Source organism: Plecotus auritus (assembly GCF_963455305.1).
Source record: "Plecotus auritus genome assembly, chromosome: 9".
Taxonomy (NCBI): Eukaryota; Metazoa; Chordata; class Mammalia; order Chiroptera; family Vespertilionidae; genus Plecotus; species Plecotus auritus.
Window position 1 is genome coordinate 82,950,818 of NC_137783.1, and position 16,162 is coordinate 82,966,979.

The window sequence follows — 16,162 nt, forward strand, 5'->3', positions numbered from 1 at the left end:
TGGGAGTAGTAAAGGGAAAATGAAGCTAATATATGGTAATGGAAGGAGACCTCACTTTGAGTGGTGGGCACACAACGCAATATACAGATCATGTATCATAGAATTGTATACTTGAAACCTATATGATCTTATTAACCAATCTCATCCCAATAAATGTAACTTAAAAAAAGGTTGTTTTCTTGTTCTATCTCTTCAGATGTTGGCACCAGATATAGGAAAAGACCTAGAAGCAATTGAACTTATTTTGACCTGTAATTTTGGAAAAAATAGTTTTATCGCCAGTATTTTAATATAAATTGAAAGATATCTGATATGAAACTAATGACAAATTTATAGACTAAAAAAACCAGCAGGTCCCTCTGTGAGTTTATCTTGTGCACCATTTTTAGAAGGTGAGGCAAACAAGGATACTGAAAAGGCCTAGCAGCTAGGAGAAAACATCCAGGCAATACCAGAATAATGCAGTTTAAAAATAATGGCCAAAGCTGAGATACTGGTTAATGTCACATAGGACTACTCAAAAATCAGACATTAGCGTTGGGGAATGAGACTTCTCTCAGGAAGAGTGGTTATCTGGCTCCTGGGCTAACCTCCATTCATATCCTTAGTCAAAGTTTAAGGAGCATTAGTATTATTTTAAAGTAATACAGGTTATGTCTATTAAAAATGGTGCAATTGTGTCACTCTTTGCTATATTACAAAACTACCTTCCAACCCCAACCCATAACTACTTGTTAATTACTTGAAGAAATGAAATATTTTATTAGATGATTTTGATTATGTATTGGAATTCACTGTAGTTAGTTTAGACTTTGTGGCATCACAGTGTATACAATAAAAACCTTGGAAAGCATCTTTAAGATCCTGGATAATGATATGATTACCTTCTCAGTCCCCACTCCTTCCTCACTCTTTCTGTACATACTGTCCCTGAATCACCTTATGCACATCCTGCATTCACGGGTCCTTGGGGTTTGCTGACCAATCCAGGAGCCCCAGAACCCATGGAGCATGTTTTTCTTCTAGTCATCACTTAACCGAATTTTAGAAACACTGAGGGACACATTTTACTTCTTGCTTAAGGAGTCAATAGTTAACAAAATAATTATAAAATGGTATATGTCCCTTATCTCCCCTTCCATCCATATCTCATTTTCTGCCCTATTACAACATGTAATTTGGTACCTGTGTTTCACAGCTATATCTTGGGTTTTCCTTCATCATTAATCAGGGCACTCCTTTGCCTTTCTCTTGAGGCTGGTTTGATCCTTAGATCCTGTCTTTTCTTTTTCTTGGTCTGGCCCCTTGTTTTCATGGAGTACCTTCTCCAGCAGCTTCCTCATAAAGGGTGCCTGGGGGAAAGGGAAGACTTTGAGCTCTTGCATGTACAAATGTCCATAGTCTACTCTCTCACTGAATCAACAAATTTTCTGGATATAGAATTTATTTTGAAAATTAATTTCTTCCAGAATGATGAAGGTATGGCTCTATTCTGGTTCCCAGATTGCTGTTGAGAAGCCCCAAGCCATTTTGAATGACCTGCCTTCAGGCTCTGGTAGTCTTTAGCATTTTTTTTTATCCCCAGTTTCTTAAATTTCACAATAATGCATGCAAATGTGGATCTTCCTTTATTCATTGTGCTGAATATTCAGTGAGATCCTTTAATCTAAAAATTAATGACATTGATATTTTTGAATTATTTCTTTGCTTATTTCCTCTATTTTATTTGTTCTCTCTATTTCTGTACTTTTTATTATTTGGACATAGAGCCTCCTGAATTGACCCTTTAAATCCTTTATTTGTTTATTTTGGTGAGAATACCTTATTTTTTATTTTCTTTCAGCTTTATTGAGGTGCAATTGGCAAATAAAATTGTAAAATATTTAAAGTTTATAATGTGATTATTTGATATACATATACATTGTGAAATGATTCCCAGAATTGACTTAACAATTTATCACTTTACATATTTACCTTTGTCGGGGTGGTGAAGACATTTAAGTTCTACTCTATTAGAAATTTTTAATTATACAAGATAGTGTTCTCAACTATAGTCAACATGTTAGTCATTAATTTTTTTTCAATACATACACTAAAGTTTTTTTGTTTGTTCATTTTTATCATATATTGTTTATCTTACATTCTCTACAATTATTTTTAATTTTTATGAGCTATTTATTATCCACTAATGTTCTTTTTATTAATACTGTTTTGGGCTCTCAGAGAGTCTTTTTTCTAATGTGTTAAAGTTTTCACTGCCATTTACAGTATTAGTTTCTCCAAGATGATGGTTGCAATTAAAAATGTATATATTTCCTTAGCTGTCTGACCACCTTAGCTATCTGTTCATACTTAAGAATAAAATTATTTATAAAGCTAATTAGATGCTTTGTGACAACATCAATTTGCTGGTTTTGATAATGCACTACTGTTATTTACAGGCATTTGGGGCAGCTGGGTGATGAGTACAGGGATTTCTCCATACTATATTTCACAATTTCTTATGAGTTTATAATTTTAGAAAAAAAAAAAAAGTAAAAAGACATGCTAATTGGAAATTCCAGGTGTTCTGAGAGGACCTTGCTGCTTTTGGTGTCACTGGATGGTGCTCTAGGAAGATAGACACTTTCATCTGAAACCCTTAGGGTACTATCTTTAGGCTCAGATGCACCAATATCCTGCATATTATCCAAGGCCCAGTCAATGGAATTGGGGAATGCATGGTATATGATTGGTATAAAAACTCATTCAATCTCCCCACTTTGGGTATGGTTGCCCAACCTTCAACTATGCCTGAAGTAATTCCCAGTTGAAGGACTCTCTGTTATACCCTTTTTAGAGAATAAACTTCCAGTCTATGTTGAAGTGGGAGAGGAGTAATTGCCTGGAATGGATGGGGTAGGAGTGGACCTGAGGATCTATTTGTTTCAAGTAATTCAGTTAATATTAGTTTTACCCAAACCATCAATTCCTAAAAGCCTCTTGCCTCCAATTCCTAATGTTCTCATGAATTTAGTTTGCTTCCTGGCTTTCTCTACTGCTGAGCCAATTACCACTCATCTTTCTGCTTTTGTTATTTTGCTGTTGCTGGTGTGTTTGTTTGTTTTTTCTATTTCCTTTTCTGTGGGATTTTGCAATTTTAAAAAATCTTTTACTTTCATTTTGGTGAGGTTTCAAGGAGGAGGAGACAGAGCAACTGCTGTCTACCGAGCTAGTCTTAAAAGTCTTTCCAAGACAAAAGCTTAATCATGATTTTATGTGATACACAACAAGAAATGGATAGCAAAGGACAGACAGTCAAAAAAATATCCTCATGACAAGGATCCAGACTGGAATTTCAAACAAATGTAGTTAGCCTTCTTCAGACAAATAATAATCCTAATACTACTTTTAAAATAAGAATTGCCCACAAATAATAATCCTAATACTACTTTTAAAATAAGAAAAAGCTTAATATTCTCAGACAGTTCATGACAAATACAGACCAAGATAATTTAGTTCAGAAATGCTATATGTATCATAATTACCATGGCACAGTGGTGGATATTTTTTAATCCATTTAATCATTCACCAAATATTCATTAAGCCCCAGATATGTGCCAAGCACCATCTAGGCACTGATGCCACTTGAAAAAAAAAAAAAAAAAAAGAAAAGAGAAGACCCAGAACTGAGGCTTCCAGTCAAGATAGTGTTGTAAGAAAATATGGTACTCACATCCTCCCACAACCACATCAAAATTACAACTAAAATACAGAAAAACCATCATTCATAGCCACCTGAAATCTACCTGAATAGAATTCCTCTAGCTAAGGATATAAAGAAAAAGCCATATTAAGACTAGTAGGACAGGAGAGACAAGGAAGGAGCTGGTCCCACACACATGTGGGGCAGATACAAATTGGGAGGGATGTCTTGGCTACAGAGGGCCCACCCTGAGGAGCAAGCGGGGCAAGCCCTACACCAGGTCCCCAGCCCAGGGTTTCACTGCCAGGAAGAGAAGTCACCATAACTTCTCCATGTAAAAACCAGAGGGGATTGTGGCTGAGTGAGACAGAGGAGTCCCAGGCATTCCTCTTAAAGGGCTTGCACACAGACTTAATATGAATCATGTTCTGATCTCCAGCACTGGGGCAGCAGCTCTAAAGGCATCAGGGACAAACAAGGAAGAACTACATTGTCTGGTATCAGTGTGAGAGCTGGAAGGGAATCTTTGTCCCAGACAGAAGAGCTGGCAGAGGCCATTGTTCCTTTTTTCTGAGCACCCCCCCACCCCAACACACACACACACAGAGCCAGCAAGTAGGTGCCCTATCTGAGTCTCCATCAACCTGTCTATCACTGTTCATCCAGCCCTGGTGATTCCCTGAGACCCCATCCCACCCAACTGGCAAATCCAACCCAAGCTGTTTCCAGTGGCATTTCCATACAAATGGCCTGTCCTGTCCCATGCTTCTGACTTTCCTAAAAGTTCTCAGACAAGCAACAGGCCTTGGCATTTCCTATACCTCTCACTAGCACCAGCTGGCCTGGGTTTGCTGGTTAGCCTCTCCTGAGCACCTCCAACTCAGCACAAGGAGCAGCCATCTGCAGATCACCCTGTAGCTCATGCTAGGTGGCTATAGGAAGCAGCTGAACTTGGCCTGTATCTCCTGCACCCAGTGGACAATGAAACCACCTCCAAAAGTGACACACTCAAGGGGCTGACTCAGTGGACACTAGAACCCCACTGAAGTAAGTCCTGTTCCTTAGAGTGGGCCCCTGCACAGCTCATCTTCCACTATGGTCACAGTCACTCCTTGCAGCCAATGGACCTGGGGGTAAATTGTTCCCACTGATGGACCAACAGCAATCAAAGCTCAACTACAACAGTAGGGTACACACAGCCCACACTTGGGCACACCTGGAAAGCCCAACTCAAGTGAACTGGGAGGTTGTGCCACTGGACCCTAGAAGACACCTACTACATAGGCCACATGACCAAGCCCAGGAGACATAGCAGCTCTATGTAATACATGAAAACAAAAACAGGGAGGTTGCCCAAATGAGGAGACCAAAAAACATGTCCCAAATAAAAGAACAGAACTCCAGAAAAAGAACTAAACAAAATGGAGACAAGCAATCTAATAGATGTATAGTTCAAAACACTGGTTATAAGGATACTCAGTGAACTTAGGGGAAGAGTAGATGAACTTAGTGAGAACTTCAATAAAAAGTTAGGAAACATAAAAGTGGAACTAGAAAATATAAAAAAGAACTAGTCAGAAATGAAGAATACATTAACTGAAATAAAATATATATATATTACAGGGAATTGACAGTGAAGTAGATGAAGCAGAGAATCAAATGAGAGATTTGGGAGATAAGGAAGCATGAAACACCCAATCAGAACAGCAAGAAGAAAAAATTGAGGATAGTATAAGGAACCACTGGACAACTTCAAGAGTTCCAACATTCACATCATGGGGATGCCAGAAGGGAAACAGAGAGAGTAAGGAGTTAAAAACCTATTTGAAAAAATAATGATGAAAAACTTCCCTAACCTGATGAAGGAACTGGACATACACATCCAGGTAATGAGATTTATTGGGATAATTACTTAGAAGAGAGTCCCAAACAAGATGAACCCACACTATGACACATCATAAAATGCCAAAAATATTAAAGACAAAAAGAGAATCTTAAAATGCTGCAAGGGAAAAGCAATTACTTACAAGGGATCTTCTATAAGAGTGTCAGCTAGTTAGTTTCTCAATAGAAATTTTGAAGATCAGAAGTGATTGGCACAAAATACTCAACATGATGAAAAGCAAGCACCTATAATCAAGATTACTTTACCCAAAAAACCTATCATTTAGAATCAAAGGATAAAGAGTTTCCCAGACAAGAAAAAGCTAAAGGAGTTCATCACCACCAAACCAGTATTACATGAAATGTTAACAGGTTTTCCTGAAGAAGATAAAATATATGAATAATAAAATGGCAATAAATACTATCTATCAACAACTGAGTTTAAGAAACAAAATAAACAAACAAACAGAACAGAAACAGACTGATATAACCAGAGAACATTTTGACCATTGCCAGATGGGAAGAGGTTTGGGAATTGGGTGAAAAGGCAAAGGGATTAAGAAGTACAAATTGGTGATTACAGAACAGTCAGGGGGATGTAAAATACAGTATAGGGAATATGGTCAATAGTATTTAGTAACTATGAATGGTGTTAGATGATAATGAGATTTATTGGGATAATCACTTAGTAACTTATATATCTAATCACTGGGTTGTACACCTGAAACTAATATAATATTGTATGTCAACTGTAATTGAAAAATGAAAAATTATTTAAAGTTTTAAAAAGGCATAACTAGTAATATTGACAACTACAATCTTATTTAAACACAAACACAAAGGATGTTGAGTTAGAAAAAGACCATAAATTTTATCTAGTCTCAAGTCCCTCATCAAATATATGAACAGTTGTTACTGACAATGACCATTAGTCACTACCCCCTCTTCTACCTCTTGAACTAAAGCATATTATATCCAGTATCCAAATCATGGCAACTTATGGATTATTCAATAGTCATACCAGAGTAATAAAAACCAAATCCATTAAATATATATATATATATATTCATATGTATTTATCCTCCATTGAAAATATAGATCCTCTCCCTAGCTGGTTTTGCTCAATGGATAAAGTATCAGCCTGTGGGCTGAAAGGTCCTGTTTCATTCCGGTCAAGGGCACATACCTCAGTTGCAGGCTCAATCCTTGGCCATGGTCAGGGTGTGTGTGTGAGGCAACCAGTCCATGTGTCTCTCTCACATTGATGTCTCTCCCCATCCCTTCAACTGTCTCTAAAAATCAATGGGAAAATATCCTCAGGTGAGAATTAGAAGAAGAAGAAGAAGAAAAGAAGAAGGAGGAGGAGGAGGAGCAGGAGGAGGAGGAGGAGGAGGAGGAGGAGGGAGAAGAAGAAGAAGAAGAAGAAGAAGAAGAAGAAGAAGAAGAAGAAGAAGAAGAAGAAGAAGAAAGAAAGCAAGAAAGCAATTTACAGAGGGTCTTGCAATCTCTTTCTCTTCCTAGTCTTATTTTCTTAATAAATTTAACAACAATTTCTTACATTTTTACAGTGCTTTAAATGGTTTGAAATTCAGATTTCCACTTTTATTTTGGCCAGCAGAACAATGCTATTATTATTATTATTCCATTTTCAAGATAAGCAAACTGAGATTCAGATGTTAAGTGACTTGTCTGGGTCCACACTTAAATCCAGGTCCTTTAAATAAAAAATTCTGTGCTCTTTCCATTACATCAAATGGCTCCCTTAAAAACAGAAAATGACAGGAAATTATCAATTTCAATTTTTGCACAATTCACATTGACAAAATGACTTTGGGTCCATATCTTTGAAGAAAATGCTCACAGCAATGATTTCATGTACAAGGATATAACTAGAAAGATGAATTCAGCCGAAGGCAATTCTACACTGAGAATTAGAGGCTACGGTTGTTGGCAATGGCTGTTCCTTTAGGTTATGCAATTTCCCAAATGCCTGGTGAGCCTTAAGTCTTGTTTAAGAAGAGAACAAGTATGTCTCTAGCTACCCATTCCCACAGCATTCAAATAATACTTTATTTATTTATATATTTATTTATTTTTATTTGAGAGAGAGAGAAAAATTGATTTGATGTTCCTCTTATTTATGCATTTATTGGTTGATTCTTGTATGTGTCCTGACTGGGACTTGAACCCACAACCTTGGCATAGTGGGACTATGCTCTAACCAACGGAGCTACCTAGCCAGGGCTATAGTATAAATTTAAAGTGCAAGTTTTAGAGGTGTAAGATATTTGATAGGAGTCTGAAACAACCTGAAGGATCTGAAATACCAGATTAGTATTAAAATTTTAAAAACCCTTGCTATTGGTTTTATTGGTTTATAAACTTAAAGGTGTGGCAACACTGATTGTCATATTTACCTCATTTGTTATTTATTCTTATCCGTATAGCAGCAAAGCACATCAAAATTAAGCATTGAGAAGTGATCGGCATTAGGTATCAGTATTAGCACTAGTATCAGTTCCATTATTAGGTTTTTGTCCTGAAGGTGCTGAGATATAAGCAGCCTCAACCTGCAACAAGAAAAGGAAGAGTCTTACCAGCCTTGATCAAAGCGAAAGGAGCAAGAGAAACTGGGAGCATAGTACCCTAAGAAGGAGAGTGGCATAAGGAGCAGGGATACAAGAGAAGCAGATGCTCTTCTGGAGGGCAAATCTATGTTTGAAAGTGGATCAATGGCAACTACTAAGAAATGCTTTGTACCTATCTCAGTATTCCCAGTGCATTCCTGAATGGCTCCTACTAAGATTGATTTTTTTGTTGTTTGTTTTCGTTTTGGTAACAGAAAGTTCCACTACACCACAATTCCAGACACCATGGGGTCTAACACAAGATGACAGGGCACAATTATTCCTGAGCACGAGATGAGAAATAATTGTACAATACAATGAACTTCCAGAGAACTGAAAAATTCTGCAAAGATTTTCACTGAATTTTCCCGTTCTCTTTCTAAGCAAAATGAGCCAATTGTCCAAATGCCTCTCAGTGAAAACCCTGCTGGAAGATAGTACATCAGGACATTGACAAGGCAATGCACTAAGAACTTTCTGAGCCCCTGGATTCTTTGTACAATCAAAACCTTCCCCTGTACCTAGAACATTAAAAAGTTGAAAATACAGTTGAATAAATTACTTTACTCTTCAATATCTAACCACTCTGCACAAGTAGATCCTCATTCTTCTATATCTTTTGTTTTAAATACTTTATTTTTTAATATAAATTGTACATAAAAACCAAAAGATTTTTATTTTTTTAATCTTCACCCAAGGATACATTTATTTATTTTAGAGAGAAAAAGGGAAAGAGAGAGAGAATTGACTGAGAGAGAATCATTGATCAGTTGCCTCCCATAGGCACCCCAACTAGGGACCAAATCTGCAACCTAGGTATGTGCCCTGACCGGGAACCCAAGACCTTTCGATGTGTAGGTGACACTCCAATCAATTGAGTCACATCAGCCAGGCAAAAGATCTTTAAAGCTAACAAACATATTTAGTCTTGGCTCCTTTTTCATTCTTTGTTTCAGCCTATAAGTCATATGTGAAGTAAAGCAGTCTCTTGAATAGTAAAATATAGACGCCTCCCATACATAAGTCTAAGGTCAAGCAGCGACTCCTTGTTCAATCGTCCAATGGGGCCAGAAAGACTTGAGGCTGAGCTTTGTCATACACTGGGCCCTCTCAGCTCACCCGCCACCAGATAGAAGAGCTCTCACACCTCAAACTAGAGACTTAAATCTGCAAAAGGGGAGGTGGCCCGAGACATAGAAGAACTTAGCTTAAATTATTCAAGTGTTCAGTGGTAGTTTGGGAAAAACAACTTATTTGGAGCTATTTAATCTTTGTGGCCTTCTCCCTTCCTGGGACCTCAGGTGACCCCTCCCTGAGGATTAGGGTGCTCTACAGAGGAGGTACCGAGATGTCCTGCCCAAGGGAGGCCACTCACAGCCTGAGATAGCCAGCTTCTCACTTTGAGCCCCCACAGGCCTGAGATTGGCAAGATTGCCTCACATTGGCCTTGTTTAATAACTAGCTCTGCCCTTTGCAAAGTATCACATTTCCCAAGTCTGAAAGTGGCATAAAAAAGACTTGATTTCTGAAAGCTCAATTTTGGAAGTAATGACAGAAGGAAATAAAATGTAATGTGCAATTCTTTATGAAAACATGGGGATAGGAACAGAGAAAATAGCAGTAATAGAAATCCCTGCTCTTCATTTTTGTCATTTGATCCTCTTCTGCCCAAATCTTTTATCAGAACTGCTTTGATAGCAAAGCAATTGATGAGTTCAGATTTTATTTCTATTTTCTCTCTTTCAGCAGAGATAATGATGAGGCCAAGTTTGTCCAAAGACAGGTGGAAAAGATTGTGGGGAGTAAAAGAAAATTGAGGCCTAGGTTCCCAAGTCCTGTGTAATTGAGCATTAGCTGCATAATGTTTGTGTAATTTCATGCCAAGAGCTCAGATGGTGATGTGGGACAGAGTTTAAGGATTTGCTCTTAATATTTTCCTTCTTGGCATGAACGTGCAACCAAACATGAAGGGCTCATTCTGTGAGCTGGGAGAGCATCCAGCTCACTAATATGCAGACTCCCTGAACCAGAGAGAACGGCCCACCTCAGACAGTTGCTTCCCATCCTGATGTGATTCAGCTGCAGTTTCTACCTCACAGCATCTGCCATGTGAGGTTGGGATCAGGGAAGCAATGGCATGCTGGGCAGCTGCAGTGTTGCCTCAGACTCAGAGAGACCATGCCACTCCATGGTTTTAGATGCAATATCTTAGACTTTAGGGAAAAAACCATTTAAAATGGAGGCTGGGTCCAAAGGCTCTGCCTTAGTGAAAGAAATTTTCTTCTCTCTTTTGAGAAGCATCACAGAGTTAACTCAATGGGAAGCCACAAAAGTCAGATGTAAATGGAAGTGATCAGCTTCATTAAGGTCTCAGGGATTCCTGGAAACTTGATCAAGGTCTTCATGTCCTTGAGGATCAGGGAGGGGGTCTCTTTTTTTTTTAAATTTAATAAGTCTTTATGGTTCAGATTATTATAATTGTTTCTCCTTTTTCCTCCCATAGCTCCCCTCCACCCGGTTCCCACCCCACCCTCTGCCCTTACCGGCCCCCCACTGTTCTCATCCATAGGTGTATGACTTTTTGTCCAGTCTCTTTCTGCACCACCATACCCCTTTCCCACTGAGAATTATCAGTCCACTCCCTTTCTATGCCCCTGATTCTATTATATTCACCAGTTTATTCTGTTCCTCAGATTTTTAATTCACTTGATTTTTAGGTTCACTTGTTGATAGATATGTATTTGTTGTTCATAATTTTTCTCTTTACTTTTTTCTTCTTCCTCTTCTTTAAGAATACCTTTCAGCATTTCATATAATACTGGTTTGGTCGTGATGAACTCCTTTAGCTTTTTCTTATCTGTGAAGTTCTTTATCTGACCTTCCATTCTGAATGATAGCTTTGCTGGGTAGAGTAATCTTGGTTGTAGGTTCCTGCTATTCATTACTTTGAATATTTCTTGCCACTCCCTTCTGGCCTGCATAGTTTCTGTTGAGAAATCAGCTGACAATCGTATGGGTGCTCCCTTGTAGGTAATTAACTGTTTTTCTCTTGCTGCTTTTAATATTCTCTCTTTGTCTTTTGCTCTTGGCATTTTAATTATGATGTGTCTTGGTGTGGTCCTCTCTGAATTCCTTTTGTTTGGGGTTCTGTGCACTTCCTGGACTTGTAAGTCTATTTCTTTCACCAGGTGGGGGAAGTTTTCAGTCATTATTTCTTCAAATAGGTTTTCAGTATTTTGCTCTCTCTCTTCTTCTGGCACCCCCATAATTCTGATGTTGGTACGCTTGAAGTTGTCCCAGAGTCTTCTTACATTATCTTCAACTTTTTGGATTCTTTTTTCTTTTTGCTTTTCCGGTTGAGTGTTTTTTGCTTCTTTGTATTTCAAATCTTTGACTTGATTCTTGAGTTCCTCTAGTCTGCTGTTGGGTCTCTGTATAATATTTTTTATTTCAGTCAGTGTATGTTTAATTTCTAGTTGGTCCTTTTTCATATCCTTGAGGGTCTCGCTAAATTTATTGGCCTTTTCTAGGAAATTCTTGAAAAACCTTATAACCGTGGTTTTGAATTCTATATCCAGTCATTTGTTTTCCTCCATTTCTTTTGTTTGTGATCTGTTTCTTCATCTCCCCATTTTTCACTGCTTCCCTGAGTTGGTAGGGTAGCTTTGTGTGCTAGGTTTCCTATATGGCCCAGTGGGTCGGCCTCCCCAGTTAACCTGAGGTGGACACTCTTGGTGCACCCCTTTGTGGACTGTGTGTACAGCCTTGTTGTAGTTAAGTCTTGAATGTTGTTGGTATCACTGGGAAGAATTGACCTGCAGGGCAGTTGGCTGTGAGGATCAGCTGTGTCTACGCTGGGAGATTTTTAGTGCTGGAGACAACCTTATAGGATTAGCCTTGCCAGATTGCAAAAGCCTCTGTGCTCAGCTTGGATGGGGCAGAGTCTCAGGGCGGAGCAGACAGTCTTGGTTTCCCGTCAGCCCTGCCCTTGCGTGCACACCTCCAGACCTCTTCCTTCTGCGGCTCCCCTGAGTTTCTGCCTGACAGTCCAGATTCCCCTCCGTAGGAGTGTGGGTCCCCAGGTGCTCGCCCGGAACTGGGGTTCAGTGCAGTCAGGAGCTTCCAACTCCCTTCCGCTAGGGTAAGCCTGCGGCAACCTCCACAGTCAGTCTTTGTGCGCGCTTGCGTGCGTGCCTCCAGACCCCTGCCCTCCAAGGCTTCCCCGAGTCTCTGAGTCTTGGTGTGCCTTTCTCTCTACCTGACAATCCAGACTCTCCCTGTATGAGCCTGGGTCCATGGGGTTTAGCCCGGAACTGGGGTTCAGTGCAGTCATGGGCTTCCTTCCCCCTCCCACCAGAGAAAGCCAGCCAGGCACTCAGCCACCCTTCTTCTCTGTGCATGTGTCCCCATACCTCAGCCTATTGCAGCTCCTCTGAGTCTCCTTGAGCTTTCCTCTTTCCTTCTAGTTGTAGAATTTCCACTCAGCCAGCTTTCCTGTGTTTCTGGATGATGTCCGTTCCGTCTTTTAGTTGTAGTTTTGAAATTGTTGTGCGAGGCAGCAGTTTAGGTGCTTACCTATGCCGCCATCTTGGTTTCTCCTAGGGAGGGGTTCTCTTCAGCAAGTGGATGAATGAGAAGAGCAGCACCACATGCAGATAAAAGTCATGCTCTCCCTTGAATGAGGAAGCTGGAGGAAAGGAGACAAGAAAAATGCCGAAAAGGGGCAGAAACCCATGGCTGTTATTGGCAAATATCCCTTGGTTTCCAGGAAAGTTTGCAACTTGGGGCCAGAAGAGAGGGAGGCTGTGGGATGGAGTGGAAGTTGTACTCTGATAAATACTTTGGAAGACTAACCAGAGAACAGCTACCAAGGCTGGTGCCACACTGAGCTACCTTCACATCCAAGCTTATCACTTCTTATTCATTCACTACCTTAGTCCATGAAAACAAATTTTTTTTCAGGAACAAAATGAAATTTATAATAATATCTCATCTTAGAGGAGACTTGTGAGGACGAAGGGAAATAATGTCTGCAAGGAGTTTGTCACCATGTCCAGGGCATAGTGAGCACACTGGGTCAGGGTGCTGGTGACAGTGGTGGCATCATGGCTACTACTGAGGAAAAGTGTCTCCTCTCAAGGTCACTGTAACTTTCCTCCCAAGGGAGGAGGTAGGTCCACTTTGAGGCCATCCACTTCTCTGGTAGTAAAATAATTATAGAAAAACATATGTGAGATAGAAAATAGGGAAAGGGCAGATTATTTAAGAATCTTGGAATGTCTAAGAGAAATTCAATGAGAGAAATGCAGTGGGCCTCAGGAAGAACTGGAATCCAAAAGCGAGGAATCTTTCTCCAACTGGCTTATTTTGCTTAGCATAATGCTCTCCAGGTCCATCCATGCTGTTGCAAATGGTAGGAGTTCTTTCTTTTTTACAGCTGTGTAGTATTCCATTGTGTAGAGCAGGGGTCCTCAAACTTTTTAAACAGGGGACCAGTTTACTGTCCCTCAGACCGTTGGAGGGCCGGACTATAGTTTAAAAAAAAAAAAACTATGAACAAATTCCTATGCGCACTGCGGGCCCGGGATGAGTCAGCTGCTAAGCAGGATAGGCAGCAGCACCCAGCGGGCCAGATAAATGTCCTCGGCGGGCCGCATGTGGCCCGCGGGCCGTAGTTTGAGGACCCCTGGTGTAGAGGTACACCTTTTTTTTTTTTTTTTTTATAAATAATTTTTATTAGTAAGGAAATTTCGCATGAATTGAATTTTTTTTTGGTTGTGTGTGCTGTGGGAACTTTTCTTTCTTTCTTTCTTTTTTTTTAATATATTTTATTGATTTTTTACAGAGAGGAAGAGAGAGAGATAGAGAGTTAGAAACATCGATGAGAGAGAGACATCGATCAGCTGCCTCCTGCACACCCCCTACTGGGGATGTGCCCGCAACCCAGGTACATGCCCTTGACCGGAATCGAACCTGGGACCCTTCAGCCCGCAGGCCGACGCTCTATCCACTGAGCCAAACTGGTTAGGGCAAGGTACACCTTTTTTTAATCCACTCATCTGCTGAAGGCAGGGGAGAGTGGATAGGTGGGAAGAGATCAACCAATGAACTTGTATGCATAACCCAGGAACACAGATTATAGGGTGCTGAAGGCCTAGGGTTGGAGGCAGGGGCAGGGGGGGAAAGGGGACATATGTAATACTTTCAACAATAAAAATTAAAAAAAAAAAAAGCTAGGAATCGATTGCTTTGTTTAACTGAGTGGGATTCCCTGTGGCCTGAGGCAGTGCAGAGCTAAGCCTATAGAAAACAAAAGGGAGTGGCTACCACATACAGCCTGTCCTTAACCTTTTCTTATATTTGTTGCATTGTCTCTGTTACTGAGATCATGGTTATGGAGCCATGTAACTGGAATCCAAGAAACAGAAGATACTCTTGGATTTACATTTGTAATCTAAACAGCCAGAGAGAAACTAACTTATTTTGTCAGCTATAGTTTTAACCTCTCTAGGAAAGGCAGTAGTGGTCCAGTTTAGGCAAGATAGCCACTCCTAGACTATAACCATGCCTGTGATTGGCACAGCTTAGGTCGGGTGCTCAAGCCTGAATTAACCATTATGACCACGAGGGCAGAATCATGTCAGACTAAGACAGTGGTTCCCATGGTAACCATGGAAATGGGGGTAGAAGGGATAATGCCAGAAGAAGTGGAGCTCTTGGCAGACTGACTTTAGGAGGACTCAGCCCAGAGCCCTCTCCATGCTGGAAGAGTGATGTGATGGAAGGACATCCCTATTTCTATATCTTCGGATTCCTTAGGACTGTCATGCTCTAACCTGCTTTCTCCACACAGTCTGAATGAAATATGTCATCAGGGTGAACTTAGAGTTTCTGGAATTTTGAAAAGGGGAAGAGAGATTGGAGGAACTTTGAATAAAAAAGATCTTTGCACTATTTTTTAAATTAATTTTTTGGAGTCTGCTGGCCCAATGCAAGCAATGCAGTATTTACTTGACCTCAATATTAGGGTTTTCTGGTCAGTGACATGAGCTGTGAAAGAATTCACAACTAAAAAAGAGATAGATGCAAAGAGAACATTTATTTCACTTTCCCTGCAGGGAAAGGGCCTGTGCATTGCTAATCAATACAAGGGCCAGTAATAAACAGCAGCCTGCTTTTTTAAAGGGTAAGGGCTGCTGTTGTTAGGTGACAAGGAAGGGAGGGGAATTTGGTGCTGAAATTGAGACATCAGGGGGTTGTTTTTGTTAGTTTTTTCATGAGACAGTCCAGGCAGGGGCAGATATCCTAGGGAGGTGTCTTAGCAGTATTTTTTTCCAAAACTTGTAAAACATTCTTAGAGAAAAAGTTATGAAGAGTTCAAAAAGAGGCTTGTTTGGAGGGGAGAGAGGAAGGGAACGTTCTACTAATAATCCCTAAGTTGTGAAAATAGCAGGGAGAAGGGGTGTGTATGCAAGAACATAGCCTTGGGAGTAATTTATCTTGTCTTGCAGTTTGAACAGAGGGACTCTTTGAACCAGAGGAACTAACAATCTTGGGGTTTAATTACCAGGTGCTCCTCATAAATTGTGGAAAGCTACAGCAAGGAAAAAGGAAGGCCTTTTTCTGTCCTTACCCTAAATTTATTGATAAAATATAAAGGTCAGGCTATGAGTTTAAGCCTTGGCTGTGCCACATAGTTATGTATGAACAAGGGTAGATTACTAAGCATTAGTTTCTTCATGTATATGATGAGGACAATACTAACACCATCCAACTCATGTTGTGAGAGTTAAGTGAGAAAATATGTATAACATGCTTAGTACAGTATATACAATGGCACTCAGTAAACATTAGCTATTATTGTTTACTAGTAGCCCTGCGCACGAATCCATGCACCAGTAGCTCTCTGTGGGGCCTGGTCGCTCTGCGCCCACTGCCCAAAGGCTCTCTGTGGCCCAGAGGCCAA